Here is a 15,536-nt window from a genome sequence, read left to right on the forward strand (position 1 = left end):
ACAAACAAACAAACAAACAAACAAAAATGGCCATTTCGTCTTTCAGCACTTGTATTGTTTTATTGTATTCCTTAGGTTCCTTGGGCTGGGTTTCAACTTTCTGCTGAATGTTGATGATCTTCTTACCTATTCAATATTCTGAATTCTGTCTGTCATTTCAATCATTTCAGCCTGGTTAAGAACCATTGCTGGGGGGCTAGTGTGGTCATTTGAAAGTAGGAAGACACTCTGGATTTTTGAGCTGCCAGAGTTCTTTTGGTAGTTCTTTCTCATCTGTGTGGGCTGTCGTTCCTTCAGTCTTTGAAATTGCTGTCCTTTGGATGGGGTTTTTTGCTTTTATCTTCTTTGATGTCCTTGGGGATCTTATTGTGGTATAAGGTGGGTTCAGCTAACTGACTTCATTTCTAGAAGATTTAGGGGGCCAAGTCTCAGGTCAGCACCCCTGATCTGCATGCTCTAACTCTAGGGTTCTGGTTTGAGGCCCTTGGCTTTGTTCTCTGGCCCCTTGAGGTTAGGAATCTGCTGTGCTGGAGGGGTCAAGGTGTTCCTGGTCCACTGGCCACAACATTGTGGGTGGTGCCAGCCAAAGCACTTTGTCTGGGTGGTGGCAGCAGGATCCATGCTTGCTTGTGTATGCCAGTAGGTGTGGTAGCATGGTAGGGTTCATGCGCTTTAGCTGGTGCAGGGCATAGGGGAGAGCAGGGCATTGTTCTTGCACACACTTGCTGCAGCAGTAGCAGCAGCAGGGGTGGGGTGCTGGTGGGAGTGGGGTTGCTGGCATCTCTGTGTGTGTTCACATGGGTGGCAGCTGTGGCATGATCGGGGTGGGGTTACCAGTGTTTGTGTGTGCATTTGTGCTGGCAGTGATGGTTTGGTGGGGCGTCTGTGTGTCAGCAGGCAGGGGGACATTGTGGTGTGCTTGCTCTGGCAGTGGTGGTGCAGAGAGGTACGTGCTGGTGGGAGGCCATGGGTGAGTGCATGCTGGCAAAGCGCTGGGGGGAGGCCAAAGTGCAGGGATCCTGTGTGTGGGCTGGTGCATGTCAGTGGGGGCTGGTCTGCTGGAACTCTCCAATGGTCAGGCATGGTCTTCCAGCAAAGAAGCTAGGACGAGGGCCCCTGGGAAGCAGTCTGGTTGGGCATGTGGCTGCAAGTGGGTGTGGCCAGACTGGGATCCCAGGAGAGGCCAGCAGACAGTGGGGCACTCAGATGGGACTGGCCTTGTCCCACAGGCAAGACCACGCAGCTTTGTCCAGGTCTGACAGTCACCTTAAGGCTAAAGTCTCCTAGAGGAACACAGAGAAACTTGGGGGAGGGGTGTTCCTGGCCATGCTCCACTGCAGATGTTCCCGCACCAAATGCTCTGGGCTCCGCACAGGCTGGAGTCTTGCCCCTGCCACCTCTCTAAGCAGCTCTTCCTGTGAGTTCAAGTGTCCGTGTGGCTCGTGGGATTTTCTGCTGCTAGAATTCCAGAAGTGGTGCATGGCAAAAGCAAGCCATTTCCTACCTGTTCAACTCATCCCTTCCCCAGGGGTCCCTGGGACCCAGAAAGGAGTTTTGGTACTTAGCAGCAATGTGCAGCCTTCCCAGCTTCCTCACCCTTCAAGCCAACACCTGCGAACTTCTGTCCACTCTTAATGCCTTCCCTCTGAATATCTGCTCGGCGTGTGTCAGTGTTCCTGATGTCCTGGTCTCTCGCTGGGAGATGTTCCTCCTGGCTGTGTCTAGTGGGCCATCTTGGCTCCTCCTTCCTATATTTTATCACAATAAAAAAACTCATGAATAATTTCAGTTATTGTTTAGGACTTAAAATATTGCGCAGGGAGATTATATTATTACTGATATAGTTTAGACTTACTGGCTCATGGTAATAATAAACATAAGATTGTGGTAGTTGATTTTATTGTTTTTGTATTCTCAACAGACAATATACTCCATTACTGCTTGCATCCAGATCATATTGCTTTCTACCACCCAACCCTCCATACACTACTACTGTTCAGTAGTCATTTATTGATGAAAGAAGGCATCCTGAAGGTGCATTAAAATATGACTCCCCATGGATTAGGAATTCTCAGCTATTATATTTGAGAAGTTACCTTTTTATTTTCTAAATTCACCCAACAAACTCCTTTGGTCAAGGATTCTTTGTACCTCTGAAATACCTTGTGGATCATGAATAGACATAGCCCCTTCTCTTGTGGAGTCTGCATGCCTTGTACAGGGGAGAGGCAAAGTTTTTAGATCACTTGACTAGTAATAGAGTAGGGAGTAAATGGGGATGAAGACATTTATGGAAACTCTTGAGGAGGAACCATGTTGGTTGTCTCCTCCTACATCCCTTTACATTTAGAAGAGTCATAGATTGTCAGTCATGAATATCCATCAGATACCATTCTATCTTTGGTAGAGTTGAGAGATGGATAGATTCATCACAAAGTAGCAGATCAGGGTCCTTCCTCTGATTCTTACAGGTTTCAAATAGATATTAATGCACTGAATTCAAATCAAAGCTCCATACTCCCCCCACATCACTGATGTATTAATATTTCTGTTTATCTTATTAGCACTTACAGCCTGTTAATCTTTTTTGTGGGTTGCATTAGCAAACAGACCCATGTCAAAACCAAAATGAACAGTGGCTTCCCATCTCACTCAGAGTAAAAGCATGTAAGGCCCTATGCCATCTGTACCCCTTTCGACCAACACAAAGCTTACACACATGCACACACACACACAATACAACTCTTTCCCTTCAACTCTCTCCCTCTCTTACTTCTGCTGCTACTAGGTACATTGCCTAATCTGCTATTCCTCGAACTTGCCAGTCATAATCCTGCCTCAGCGTCTTTGCACTAACTGTTCCCTCTGCCTAGAACACCCTTTTTCCAGATATCTAAATGCCTCACTTCTTCAAATTTTTGCTGAAATGTCACCTCAATGAGGTCAACTCATCAAAGTTAAAGCTCCGCTCCCCGCCCCACATACACACTTCCTACTCTCTTCCCTGCTGAATTTATCTCCATAGCATGTATCATCATCTAATAAACTATTTTTCTCCCCTTACTACAATGTAAGCTGCTGACGGCAGGAATATTTGTCTATTTTGTTTACTGCCATGTCCTAAGCATAGAGAATATACCTGACCAAAAAAAAAAGGCACTCATTAAATATCTGTTGAAAGAATAAATAGATAGGAAAAGAAAAGGAAAAAATGAAAGAAGAAAAGAGAAGGAAAAAAAAAAACCTTCAGAAGATATTCCAGATTCAAGAAGATACAGCCAAATAGTGGTCAACACACCAGTTTTCTTCCTGCTCTCATTTTTGCTTCCTCTGATAGGTTAGGCAAGGAAGATAAGAATAAATAAGACATTTGTAAGAGCACTTTAAAATTCCAAAGAGCTATCTTTTTTTTTTTTTTTTTTTTAAATGGAGTCTCACTCTGCCACCCAGGCTGGAGAGCAGTGGCACGATCTCGGCTCACTGCAGCCTCTGCATCCCAGGTTCAAGTCATTCTCCTGCCTCCTGAGTAGCTGGGATGACAGGTGCACAACACCATGCCTGGGCAAATTTTGTATGTTTAGTAGAGATGGAGTTTCACCATGTTGGCCAGGTTGGTCTCGAACTCCTGACCCTAAGTGATCTGCCCTCCTCGGTCTCCCAAAGTGCTGGGATTACAGGCATGAACCACTGCACCCAGCCCAAAGTCCTTTTATATACAATGTCTGGTTTGATAAAAATGTTGGACTACATTCCTGGAGAAGAGGTCCACTGGTAGAATGTGACAATTTTATGGTTGCATTTTATTTCTCATTTAAACGAATTAAATTCCTGCAAGAAACAGCCCATTTAATTATCAGAGAGCCAAGACCTTCCACTTATTTTGTTTTAAGGAATCTGCATTCCTCACTGTTTTCTATTTAGTCCTGCCTTTATGCCTTTACTTGTGCTGTTCCTCTCATAAGAAAGGCTTTCCCTGTCTATCTATCTAAATGCTATGCATCCTTCAAGGTCCATGTTGACAGGGTGGAAGAGGAGCAACATACTAGTATGCATTAATAAATGAATTCTGCCGGGCGCGGTGGCTCAAGCCTGTAATCCCAGCACTTTGGGAGGCCGAGACGGGCGGATCACGAGGTCAGGAGATCGAGACCATCCTGGCTAATACGGTGAAACCCCGTCTCTAATAGAAAATACAAAAAACTAGCCGGGCGACGAGGTGGACGCCTGTAGTCCCAGCTACTCGGGAGGCTGAGACGGGAGAATGGCGTGAACCCGGGAGGCGGAGCTTGCAGTGAGCTGAGATCCGGCCACTGCACTCCAGCCTGGGCGGCAGAGCAAGACTCCGTCTCAAAAAAAAAAAAAAAAAAAAAAAAAAAAAAAAATGAATTCTATTATTTTTCAATTACAAATTTCACCTGCATAACCTGCTTCTTGTAATGTGAAGAGAACTTTTAAACGTAGCATTCACTGGGAGGGAAATGCTTTGTCAGCTCTGTTTTCCCCATGCCCAGTGGTTTCACCATGAACCATTCCTGGCACATGGTGGGTACTCAATTAATATTTGATACTTGAATAAGTGAATGATTCTGAGTCTCTGTATAATCAGAATTCAGCTTAATTATACCTTGAACCATTAAGAAATGAGACTGCATCAGAGCTCATACACTGAGTTAGAAAGCCAGCACAATTCTATGACAAGGCATATTTTCATATTCCCACATCCTCTCAACATACAGCCTCCTAATTGCCTTCTGCACTACCCCACAGTATGCACATAATGCCATGCAATGGGCTTGCTTTGTGCAGATCTCCTTTATGCGTAACCATGGCAATGCTGTCTACTTCATACTTGAAGTGTCTGGAGGACTATGGCTGTGAATGTTAACTCACTGTATGATGACTTAATGACTTGCTTTGCATGCAGGAGGGCCCAGTACATTTTGGAATTTTTTAATCATCATAATCAGAACACTTCCTCTGTTTCTTCCATGAAGTAAAGCACCTATTTACCAAATAGGCTAGAATAAAAATTCTAGATTCCCCAAACTGACATATGAAGACATTGTCTGGCGCTAAAATCTGAGGATAAAAGACTCGGGGATTGTCCTCAGAGCTTCTATTATCATCTGATATCTACACATTGGCTGTGGAATCCCTGTCACCATTTTGCACAGAAAGAATCACGTTGTGGCAATGCTAAAAGTACAGAGGATACAAATGTAGTGCATCCTGTACATTTTGTCTCTCACAGGTTCTAGCTACGACATGTGGCCAAGTTCTCCATGCAAGAAGGCATATTTCCCTCCAGGGTTTGCATTTATTTCTCATGTGAATATTTGGATGCTGCCAGAATTCCACCCATATGCCACTAATCTGATCAATTTTAAGCCAACTCTTCCTTTACTGTTAATTGGAAATACAAAGTATGCTGAAATAGCAAATAAGGCAAGCCGTCTTTTAAAACACACACACACACACACACACACACGCACACATTTCCATATTCTGACAAACTATACAAGATTTTGAAATCAAACCCACCTCTCACTTTTGATCTGTTCATGATCATGTCATTATGTAAACACTTTGTGAGAAATTCATAGATAGTTTATGTTTAAAAATAACTCAGATTTCAATTGCATTTCAATTAGTTTCTTTATAAACCTATTGCGGGTAAATTTTCATGAAAGTTTTTATAATTTCCTTTAGGAAGAATATACAGAATGTGGAATTAGTCTAAAACTCAGATGAAGAACAAAACTGGTATGTTTTAGGTTAACTTTAAAAAGTAATAAGAAGTCCACTTTAAGGAAAGTTGATACATTATTCTAAACTTATAGCATCTTCAAAGAAAGGTGAAATACAGTTTGGTTCACTGTTGTGTCAGTCTTAATTTTTACTTGGAATATAGCTTATGTGTTGCAATTTCAGCACTATATAGAATGTAAATTCTTCACAGCAGAATTTCTTTTTTTTAACTATATAACTTATCTTCTTTAAAACATTGTGTATATTTATGATTCTTTGTATATATGGTTCTAGAAATGGTGATTCATACTTTACAATTTTTCTTAATTTTATTTCTTATTCAGTGAGAATATTTAAAAGAATAATAATATGGCTTATCGTGTTTGGCTTCTAAAGTAAAGATTTTCATTGACAAAGACATTCTAGCCCACAGCTGGGTTACCAAAACAGACAAATAAGAAGTACAAATAGGTAACGTATTCACGGCTTTAAAAATAAATGATTTTCCGTTATAAGATGAAGTCTCAAAAAACAATGAGGGGATAACATCAGTGAAAATTTTGGAGTAAGGAACTCTGAAATTTTGCTCCTCCATAAAAGCAATGCGAAAACTAACCAAAATTGTTAAAATCAACTTTTTCAGTTCTCTGGAAACTAAGCAATGGCTTTAACAACATGGGAAGTGTTTAGTCAAGAAAAACAGCTGCATCTCAACAAGAACAGTAAGCTTCATGGCATTTACACTTACACTAGTCCTATCATCTGTTTCCATGCTCCACACCACCATGAAAAATAACAGCCTGCCTTCCCAGTACTAGAGAAAGTAGAGCAGAGCTGGAGATCTTCCAACGCTCCACTCAAAAATAGGAATCACTACCAAACGGCTCCTTGGAAGATACCACTTGAAAGGCTTGTCATTATTAGAGCTCACTAAAACTCTCCTAATGCTAAACATTTCTACCCAGATGGTGGAGGGGCATTTCTCAAATGTTTTAACCTCACAGTTGCCTGAAGTGATGGATAGCAGTTAAGGCAAACAATAAAGTAGTCAGAAAGCTTAAAAGAAAAAGCTGAGGAATGAGATGTTTGTCGGGGTTTTGAAAAGTTTCAACATATTCTTGGGAATCTAAAAGGTCACAGATGTGTGTAGGGCTTTTCAGAAGCTCAAGAAAAGCAATGAATATAATCGTTCACCTCTGACTGAACATAAGGCTCTGCACAAGCAGGAAGTGAAGGCTAAAACAGAGCTGTAAACTGGCTGGTAGAGTGTTGAAGGCACGCCCCAGCACACGCACATACAGAGCCCCTATGACTGGAAGACTTGAAGACTTTTTGGTTCCAGGCATTTAAGAAAAATGCTGTCTAATCATTATCTGACCACTAAGCTAAGTAAGTGGAAACTTTAGTGCCACAAATGCAAAGATAAAGAATTTATAACATTTCTTCATAAAAGTAATTAAACAACTACTTAAAGCAGCAATGAGAAACTCTGGGAGGGTAAGGGACTGATTTTCAGAGCTGTCACATTGTATTCTTTGAAATGTCCAGTTTTCAACAAAAAAATTAGAAGATGTGCAAAGAAACAAGGAAGTATGGCCCACACAGGAAAATAAGCAATCAGTAGAAGCTGTCACTGAGGCAATCCAGACATTGGACTTACTAGGTAGACTTTAAAATGGCTATTTTAAATATTTTCAAAGAGCCAAAGGAAAGTATGCCTGAAGAACTAAAGGAAAATATGAGAAAGATGTCTCACCAAATAGAAAGCAAAAAGAGACAGGAATAATAAAAAGAAAACAAACAGAAATTCTGGAGCTTAAAAATTACAATAACTGACAGGAAATAATCACTAGGGGAGCCAATAGCAGATTTGAGCAGGCAGAAGAAACAATCAAAGAACATAAAGTGTGATTACATTATGCTTAGCAAACCAATGCAGAAACAGAAAACCACATACTGCGTGTTCTCACTTATAAGTGGAAGCTGAATGATGAGAACACATGGGCACATGGGGGGAACAACACAAACTGGGGCCTGTTGGAGGGTGGGGAATCGGGGGAGGGAGAGCATCAGGAAGAATAGCTAATGGATGCTGGGCTTCATACCTGGGTGATGGGCTGATCTGTGCATCAAACCACTGTGGTACAAGTTTACCTATGTAACAAACCTGCACATCCTGCACATGTACCACAGAACTTAAAATAAAAGTTGGAAATTAAAAAAAAGAAAGAGAGAGATCAATGAAGATTATCTGTTCTGAGGTATAGTGATTAAAAAAAAAACAATGAAGAAAAATGAGGAGAGTCTCAGAGATCTGCTCTGTGATGTGGGATACCACGAAGCATACCAATATATGCATAATGGGAGGGCCAGGAGGAAAGAAGAAAGAGAAAGAAATAGAAACATATTTGAATAAATAATGGCCTCAAGCTTTCCAAACTGGTTTTAAAACATTAATCTGTGCATCCAAGAAGTCAACAAACTTCAAGTAGGATAAGCTCAAAGAGACCCACACCTACAAACATTATAATTAAACTATTGAAAACCAGAGAAAAGAGTTAATCTTGAAAGGAGCGAGAGAGCAACCACTCATCACATACAAGTGATCCTCAATAAGATGAACTCATCAGAAACCATAGAGGCCACAAAAGAGTGGACTGACATATTCAAAGCACTCAAAGAAAAACCATAAACCAAAATTCCTATTTGTAGTAAAACCATAATTAAAAACCGTAGGAGTAATTAAGACAGTCCCAGATAAATAAAAACTGAGAGTTTGCCACTAGTAAACCTGCACTAAAGAAATGCTGGCCGGGCACGTGGCTCACTCCTGTAATCCCAGCCGTTTGGGTGGCTGAGGTGGGAGGATCGCTTGAGCTCAGGAGCTAAAAACCAGTTTGGGCAACATAGTGACACCTTGTCTCTAAAAAAGAAAAAAGAAGAAGAAGAAGAGGAAGAAGAAGAAATGCCAAGGGAACTTCTGAAAGGACGCTAGACAATACCTAGAATTTATACCTAATTTACTTGAAGAAATAAAGGCCCTGTCATTCCAGACAGGAGGCTCCACTAGGGAGTATGTTCTCTGGGCAGCCACCAGGGGCCCGATCACCCCTGACAGGCCTCCTAGGCCAGGCTTCACTTCTCAGGTGCTCCAAGCCCTTCTAATAGTACTTTGGTGGATGACTTGGATTCATTTTTCAAGGCTTGCTTTGTTTCTCTGGTGAGTCAGGACTGTATCAATGGCATGATCAGGAAGAAATTCGAACTGGTGTTAATCAGCGTATCCAGAAGTTTCTGGATACTGCAAGAGAGACAATGTTTTTTGTTTTTTGTTTTCCTGAAAAAGATTGCAATTATCTGTCCAGAAACCAGAGTAAATTATCAAAGAGGATATCTCAGAACTAAGGAATGAATTACAGCATTAAGATGTACTGATCCAGAAGCATTTGACAAAGCTGAGGCATTGGTAGCAGGTGCTAAAGGACATCAACATGCAGCACAAAAAGCCAGCTGACATCCCTCAGGGCTCCTTGGTCTACCTTGAGCAGGCATCTGCCAGTATCCCTGCACCTCTGAAGTCAACCTGAGCAAAGGGCAAAGGCTGTCGGCCTGAGAGAGGGCTGGTGTGCAAGGTTTGCCATACATCCCTTCTTGTGGACTTGGCATTTGGGAAGAAGTCTTTGCAAGAGAAGGAGTTGATTTTAGTTTTCTGCTCCCACCAAAAATTTTTCCACTACTGTTACAAGCTGTTAATTCCTTGAGTACTCTATAAAATGTCTATAGCTTAGGTAAACCAAGTAAAATTTTTTTTTGTCTAGCAAAGTTTAGAGTGTTAGTGTGATGGTACGGATTCTTTTTTATGGTGGTTGTGCTTGTTTTTAAATTTTTGTGTGACTTATTGTCTTTTCATGTGTGTTTCCCATTGTTTGATCTGAGGGAAAATTTGTAATAGCCTGAGAATCAGCGGATGAGGATTTTTGTTGTAGGCCTCTTATGACAGTTACCCTTCAGTGGTAGTATAGAAAAATATGTAAATTTGCTCTGTTTCAAGACTTCAAACTACCTCAAGAAGAGGAATCTAATGCAACAATATTTGTAATGCTTCCAGAGCTCTCAAAATGAGGATTTTTTATAAATAAGTCAGAAGAGGATTAAAATATCCTGGGTTAGTGTAGCAATATGACAGTAGGATCCTTAGGTTGATGCTTTTATTTGGCATAAGTTTATATTTTGTGTGCTATTTATTTACTTTTTTGACAGGGAGGGCTGTAGTGGGAGCTGTGATATGCTAAATGTTGTTATGTTCTGCAGTAATGAATTAGTTTAAGTAATGAGGCAGACCCTGTTCTCAGCAGTGTGACAGTTGGGGCATAGGTGAGCTATGAGGGGCTGAAGCTTGCTCTGATCATTTCTTTCTGTTTTGAGTTTTGTTTGCTTGTATAATGTTTGTTTTACATTATGGGAGGTGAGACATTTTCCATTAAGGAAGATTGTTGCTAACGGATTTCTTGATTAAAAACCTAAAGAAACTGATTAAGTTTTAGGCATTCTTTCAAAGGGATTCTCGGTGAAGAGATTGGGGACTATTCTATTTGGTGCTTAGTGAAAACATTTTGAGTTAATGTACATGCCAGTTATTGCCAATTCTTTATTAAATTCAAAAGCTTTTCTGTCAAATAAATATCAATTTTCCAAAAAAAAATGAAGGAACACTAGCTAAGGTAATTACACAGATGAATATAAAAGACAGTATAAACATGTTCTTTGTCATAACTTTTTTTCCCGTATATGATTCAAAAGACAACTCATAATGCAATACATATAAATGTAAGCTGATGTTCACACAATGTATAAAGACATAATTTGGGCAATTTGTTAGAAAAACAACATAAGGAGGGCGAAATGATGCTATTTAGGAGCAAAGTTTTGTATACTACTGAAATTAAAGTTGATATTAATCTGAACTAGATTATTATGAATTAAGATATTATTGATAACACCCAGGGTAACAACTAAACATTACTCAAAAATATATGGGAAGGGGGGCGGAGCAAGATGGCCAAATAGGAACAGCTCCAGTCTCCAACTCCCAGTGCGAGTGACACAGAAGACCGGTGATTTCTGCATTTTCAACTGAGGTACTGGGGTCATCTCACTAGGGAGTGCCGGACAATCGGTGCTGATCAGCTGCTGAAGCCCGACCAGCGAGAGCTGAAGCAGAGCGAGGCATCGCCTCACCTGGGAAGCGCAAGGGGGAAGGGAGTCCCTTTTCCTAGCCAGGGGAACTGAGACACACAACACCTGGAAAATCGGGTAACTCCCACCCCAATACTGCACTGTAAGCAAAGGGGCATACCAGGAGAATATACCCCACACCTGGCTGGGAGGGTCCCACGCCCAGGGAGCCTCCCTCCTTGCTAACACAGCAGTCTGCGGCGATCTAACCACAAGGCAGCAGCGAGGCTGGGGGAGGGGCGCCCGTCATTGCTGAGGCTTAAGTAGGTAAACAAAGCCGCTGGGAAGCTCGAACTGGGTGGAGCTCACAGCAGCTCAAGGAAACCTGCCTGTCTCTGTAGACTCTGCCTCTGGGGACAGGGCACAGCTAAAAAATAACAGGGGAAGCAGGAGAGGCCTGTGCAGACGCGAATGACTCTGTCTGACAGCTTTGAAGAGAGCAGTGGATCTCCCAACACGGAGGTTGAGATCTGAGAAGGTTCAGACTGCCTGCTCAAGTGGGTCCCTGACCCCTGAGTAGCCTAACTGGGAGACATCCCCCACTAGGGGCAGTCTGACACCCCACACCTCACAGGGTGGAGTACACCCCTGAGAGGAAGCTTCCAAAGTAAGAATCAGACAGGTACACTCGCTGTTCAGCAATATTCTATCTTCTGCAGCCTCTGCTGCTGATACCCAGGCAAACAGGGTCTGGAGTGGACCTCAACCAATTTCCAACAGACCTACAGCGGAAGGTCCTGACTATTAGAAGGAAAACTATCAAACAGGAAGAACACCTACACCAAAACCCCATCAGTACGTCACCATCATCAAAGACCAGAGGCAGATAAAACCACGAAGACGGGGAAGAAGCAGCACAGAAAAGCTGGAAATTGAAAAAATAAGAGCGCATCTCCCCCTGCAAAGGAGCGCAGCTCATCGTCAGCAACGGATCAAAGCTGGTCAGAGAATGACTATGACGAAATGAGAGAAGAAGGCTTCAGTCCATCAAACTTCTCAGAGCTAAAGGAGGAATTACGTACCCAGCGCAAAGAAACTAAAAATCTTGAAAAAAGAGTGGAAGAATTAACAGCTAGACTAATTAATGCAGAGAAGGTCAAAAACGAAATGACAGAGATGAAAACCATGACACGAGAAATACGTGACAAATGCACAAGCTTCAGTAACTGACTCGATCAACTGGAAGAAAGAGTATCAGCGATTGAGGATCAAATGAATGAAATGAAGCGAGAAGAGAAACCAAAAGAAAAAAGAAGAAAAAGAAATGAACAAAGCCTGCAAGAAGTATGGGATTATGTAAAAAGACCAAATCTACGTCTGATTGGGGTGCCTGAAAGTGAGGGGGAGAATGGAAACAAGTTGGAAAACACTCTTCAGGATATCATCCAGGAGAACTTCCCCAACCTAGTAGGGCAGGCCAACATTCAAATTCAGCAAATACAGAGAATGCCACAAAGATACTCCTCCAGAAGAGCAACTCCAAGACACATAATTGCCAGATTCACCAAAGTTGAAATGAAGGAACAAATCTTAAGGGCAGCCAGAGAGAAAGGTCGGGTTACCCACAAAGGGAAGTCCATCAGACTGACAGCAGATCTCTCGGCAGAAACTCTACAAGCCAGAAGAGAGTGGGAGCCAATATTCAACGTTCTTAAAGAAAAGAATTTTCAACCCAGAATTTCATATCCAGCCAAACTAAGTTTCATAAGTGAAGGAGAAATAAAATCCTTTACAGATAAGCAAATGCTTAGAGATTTTGTCACCACCAGGCGTGCCTTACAAGAGACCCTGAAGGAAGCCCTAAACATGGAAAGGAACAACCGGTACCAGCCATTGCAAAAACATGCCAAAATGTAAAGACCATCAAGGCTAGGAAGAAACTGCATCAACTAATGAGCAAAATAACCAGTTAATATCATAATGGCAGGATCAAGTTCACACATAACAATATTAACCTGAAATGTTAATGGACTAAATGCTCCAATTAAAAGGCACAGACTGGCAAACTGGATAAAGAGTCAAGACCCATCAGTCTGCTGTCTTCAGGAGACCCATCTCACATGCAGAGGCATACATAGGCTCAAAATAAAGGGATGGAGGAAGATCTACCAAGCAAATGGAGAGCAAAAAAAAGCAGGGGTTGCAATCCTAGTCTCTGATAAAACAGACTTTAAACCATCAAAGATCAAAAGAGACAAAGAAGGCCATTACATAATGGTAAAGGGATCAATTCAACAGGAAGAGCTAACTATCCTAAATATATATGCACCCAATACAGGAGCACCCAGATTCATAAAGCAAGTCCTTAGAGACTTACAAAGAGACTTAGACTCCCATACAATAATAATGGGAGACTTCAACACTCCACTGTCAACATTAGACAGATCAACGAGACAGAAAGTTAACAAGGATATCCAGGAATTGAACTCATCTCTGCACCAAGCAGACCGAATAGACATCTATAGAACTCTCCACCCCAAATCAACAGAATATACATTCTTCTCAGCACCACATTGTACTTATTCCAAAATTGATCACATAATTGGAAGTAAAGCACTCCTCAGCAAAGGTAAAAGAACAGAAACTATAACAAACTGTCTCTCAGACCACAGTGCAATCAAACTAGAACTCAGGACTAAGAAACTCAATCAAAACCGCTCAACTACATGGAAACTGAACAACCTGTTCCTGAATGACTACTGGATACATAACGAAATGAAAGCAGAAATAAAGATGTTCTTTGAAACCAATGAGAACAAAGATACAAAATACCAGAATCTCTGGGACACATTTAAAGCAGTGTGTAGAGGGAAATTTATAGCACTAAATGCCCACAAGAGAAAGCAGGAAAGATCTAAAATTGACACTCTAACATCACAATTAAAAGAACTAGAGAGGGCCGGGCGCGGTGGCTCAAGCCTGTAATCCCAGCACTTTGGGAGGCCGAGAAAGGCGGATCACAAGGTCAGGAGATCGAGACCATCCTGGCTAACACGGTGAAACCCCGTCTCTACTAAAATACAAAAAATTAGCCGGGCGTGTTAGCGGGCGCCTGTAGTCCCAGCTACTCGGGAGGCTGAGGCAGGAGAATGGCGTGAACCCAGGAGGCGGAGCTTGCAGTGAGCTGAGATCCGGCCACTGCACTCCAGCCTGGGCGACAGAGCGAGACTCCGTCTCAAAAAAAAAAAAAAAAAAAAAAAAAAAAAAGAACTAGAGAGGCAAGAGCAAACACACTCAAAAGCTAGCGGAAGGCAAGAAATAACTAAGATCAGAGCAGAACTGAAGGAGATAGAGACACAAAAAACCCTCCAAAAAATCAATGAATCCAGGAGTTGGTTTTTTGAAAAGATCAACAAAATTGACAGACCGCTAGCAAGACTAATAAAGAAGAAAAGAGAGAGGAATCAAATAGATGCAATAAAAAATGATAAAGGGGATATCACCACTGACCCCACAGAAATACAAACTACCATCAGAGTATACTATAAACACCTCTACGCAAATCAAGTAGAAAATCTAGAAGAAATGCATAATTTCCTGGACACTTACACTCTCCCAAGACTAAACCAGGAAGAAGTTGAATCCCTGAATAGACCAATAGCAGCCTCTGAAATTGAGGAAATAATTAATAGCCTACCAACCAAAAAAAAGTCCAGGACCAGATGGATTCACAGCTGAATTCTACCAGAGGTACAAGGAGGAGCTGGTACCATTCCTTCTGAAACTATTCCAATCAATAGAAAAAGAGGGAATCCTCCCTAACTCATTTTATGAGGCCAACATCATACTGATACCAAAGCCTGGCAGAGACACAACAAAAAAGAGAATTTTAGACCAATATCCCTGATGAACATTGATGCAAAAATCCTCAATAAAATACTGGCAAACCGGATTCAGCAGCACATCAAAAAGCTTATCCACCATGATCAAGTGGGCTTCATCCCTGGGATGCAAGGCTGGTTCAACATTCGCAAATCAATAAACGTAATCCAGCATATAAACAGAACCAAAGACAAGAACCACATGATTATCTCAATAGATGCAGAAAAGGCTTTTGACAAAATTCAACAGCCCTTCATGCTAAAAATGCTCAATAAATTCGGTATTGATGGAATGTACCTCAAAATAATAAGAGCTATTTATGACAAACCCACAGCTAATATCATACTGAATGGGCAAAAACTGGAAAAATTCCCTTTGAAAACTGGCACAAGACAGGGATGCCCTCTCTCACCACTCCTATTCAACATAGTGTTGGAAGTTCTGGCTAGGGCAATCAGGCAAGAGAAAGAAATCAAGGGTATTCAGTTAGGAAAAGAAGAAGTCAAATTGTCCCTGTTTGCAGATGACATGATTGTGTATTTAGAAAACCCCATCGTCTCAGCCCAAAATCTTCTTAAGCTGATAAGCAACTTCAGCAAAGTCTCAGGATACAAAATTAATGTGCAAAAATCACAAGCATTCTTATACACCAGTAACAGACAAGCAGAGAGCCAAATCAGGAATGAACTTCCATTCACAATTGCTTCAAAGAGAATAAAATACCTAGGAAT

The 15,536-nt window shown here is 41.6% G+C and overlaps 1 pseudogene; it reads left to right on the forward strand.

Annotated features, from left to right (window-relative positions):
- The first annotated feature begins 4,825 nt into the window (after window positions 1-4,825).
- On the forward strand, window positions 4,826-9,361 carry LOC111536425 (annotated as a pseudogene).
- The last annotated feature ends 6,175 nt before the right edge of the window (window positions 9,362-15,536 follow it).

Source organism: Piliocolobus tephrosceles, chromosome 12 (genome assembly GCF_002776525.5).
Source record: "Piliocolobus tephrosceles isolate RC106 chromosome 12, ASM277652v3, whole genome shotgun sequence".
Taxonomy (NCBI): Eukaryota; Metazoa; Chordata; class Mammalia; order Primates; family Cercopithecidae; genus Piliocolobus; species Piliocolobus tephrosceles.